The sequence below is a fragment of the Opisthocomus hoazin genome, unplaced genomic scaffold (genome assembly GCF_030867145.1).
Source record: "Opisthocomus hoazin isolate bOpiHoa1 unplaced genomic scaffold, bOpiHoa1.hap1 HAP1_SCAFFOLD_374, whole genome shotgun sequence".
Taxonomy (NCBI): domain Eukaryota; kingdom Metazoa; phylum Chordata; class Aves; order Opisthocomiformes; family Opisthocomidae; genus Opisthocomus; species Opisthocomus hoazin.
In genome coordinates, this window is record NW_027448869.1 from 10,001 (window position 1) to 12,168 (window position 2,168).

Sequence of the window (2,168 nt, forward strand, 5' to 3'; positions counted from 1 at the left end):
GCGCTCTCCTCGTCCTGTCGCCCGCCGCCGCCGTCGTCTCGTGCGGCTCGTCCTCCGACGCGCGCGGGTGCGTCGACCTGTCGGCCGCGGACGCCGCGCCCCCGCCGGCTCCCCGCTTCCCGCGTCTGCGCGGGAAGCAAGAGGGGGGGATGCCGGCGGGGCAACGCGGCGAGCGCGGCCGGCAGAGCACCGGCCTGCTCGGCGGGCCGGGGGGCGAGCGTCGAGCGACGGCGGCGGCACCGGGGGCCGCAAGCGCGACAGCCGAGGGGTGTCGCCGTCTTCGGGGGGCGGCAGCTCCTGGGGGGGGGGGTGGGGCGGCGCCGGCGGCGGCGCCGTCTACCCCCCCGCGCGCGGGACAGGGCTGTCTCCGGGCGTTCCGGGCCGTGGCGCGGGTGTGCGCACGGCGTTTCGGGCGGCGCGGCGGCCGGACCCGCGAACCTCCCCTCCGACCCGGCACGGCTGCCTCTCGAAGAGGGAGCCGTGGCGGGAAGGGGGGGGCGCGAGCACGGTCTCGGCCGCTGGCGCCGCCCGGGGCGGGCGAGGCCCCCCCCCGGCCGGGTCGCGTCCCGCGCGAGCGGGCGGCCCGAGCCACGTCTCTCCCCCCGGGCGCAGCGCCGGGCTATCGAGGGAAACCCCGGGCCCCGGGGCTAAGGAGGACGAGGTGGTGGCGGCGGATGCCGGGCGCGCCCCCGCGGGCGGACGCTCCCCCGAGGGCGGCAGCCGGGGGAGGCACCCCCGCGGGGCCATGCAGGTCGTTTCCCTCACCCCAGGGCCAGGTACCTAGCGTCCGCGCTTCGGCGGCCCTCCCTCGGCCGAGTCCGGGGGTCAAAGGCCAAAGGAGCCGGGCGGCGGTTTAAAGACTCGAGCGGCACGGCGCGAGCCGCGGGGGGGGCGTCCGCCCCCGCGGGCCGCCGTGCCGGAGAAGGGGGGGCGTCTCGCTGCCCCAACCTGCCCCCCCTCTCCGCGGGCCGGTCTCGGCGGAGAGACCGCGGCGCGGGTCGGCCGCGGCCGACCTGCCCGCCCTCGCAAACGGGGCCACCCGCCGGCCGGAGCGCGGGCTCCGCGCCGGGGGAAAGAAAGGCGCGGCGAGCCCCCGCGGGGGGGGGCGGCCGCCGGGGGGCCGCCCCGCGCCTTTGGACGCTCGCGCTGCGGCCGCGCTCGGGGCGCGCCGCGCTCCCCTCTCCCGCTCCTCGCCCCGCCCTCGGCGCCCAGGGAAAGAAAGGGGGGGGCGAGCCACACCCCCCCAGGCCGAGCGGCGGCGGCGCCGCTCGGCGTGCCGGTCGGTGCCGGTCGTCCGTCGGGTCGTCCGGGAGGGTTCCCCGGCCGCATCCGCTGGCGGCCGTCCCGTCCCGCGTTTCCCCGCCCGTCGCTTCCGTCTCGAGGGCGGGCGCGCGGCGCGGGGGCGTCCCGCTCCGGGTCTTCGCGTGGAAACGGGGAGAGTGGGAGCCGCCCCCCGCGCTCAGCGCCGTCCGCCTTTCCGCTGGGGCCGTGCCGGCGGCCCCAGGGGGCCGAGGCGAGAAGCGGCTGCGGCGGCGGTTTTCGCGGCGGCGGTGGCGGCCGCCGCCGCCGGGCGGGGTGGCCGGGTTCGCCCATCCGGCGCGGGCCGGTGGGCGGCCGCGCGTCGCCGGCTCGCGCTCCAGTGGCCGGCCGCGCTTCCTCCGGCGTCGGTGGAAGGCGGCGTCGGCGCCGAGGTTCGCCGGCGGGGCGAGAGGCGACCGTGGTGGGCGGAGCCGGCTCGTCGCAGCGCGGGCGCAGCCGGGCGTCCGGCTCCCGAGCGAAGGCGGGCAGGCGTCGCGGCCGGGCGTGCCGTAGCCTCCGGGGGGAGGCCGGTCCGAGCCCGGGCGCCTGGGCCGCCCCCGAAGCGCGCCAAGGGTGTGTGTGTTGCGTACGTTTCCCCAGGGTCGGTCGGGAGCGCGGGCTCCCCCGCCCTTTGGCCGCTCGGGGTTTTCCGTTGTTTTCCGTTTCCCCTGTGCTCGTACGGTCAAGCCGAGGCGAGGGCCTCTCCGTCGCGCCGCGTCGCGCCGCCGCGCCGCGCCCCCTCCGCGCGTGCGGAGGGGGGTGGGCGGCGGCGGGGCCGGCGGTCGGTCCGGCCGTCCTCAGAGAAGGGGCCGCTCTCGGCGAGCGGTCCCGGCCCCTCCGCGCGCGCGGGGCGGTGCCGAAACCGAGAC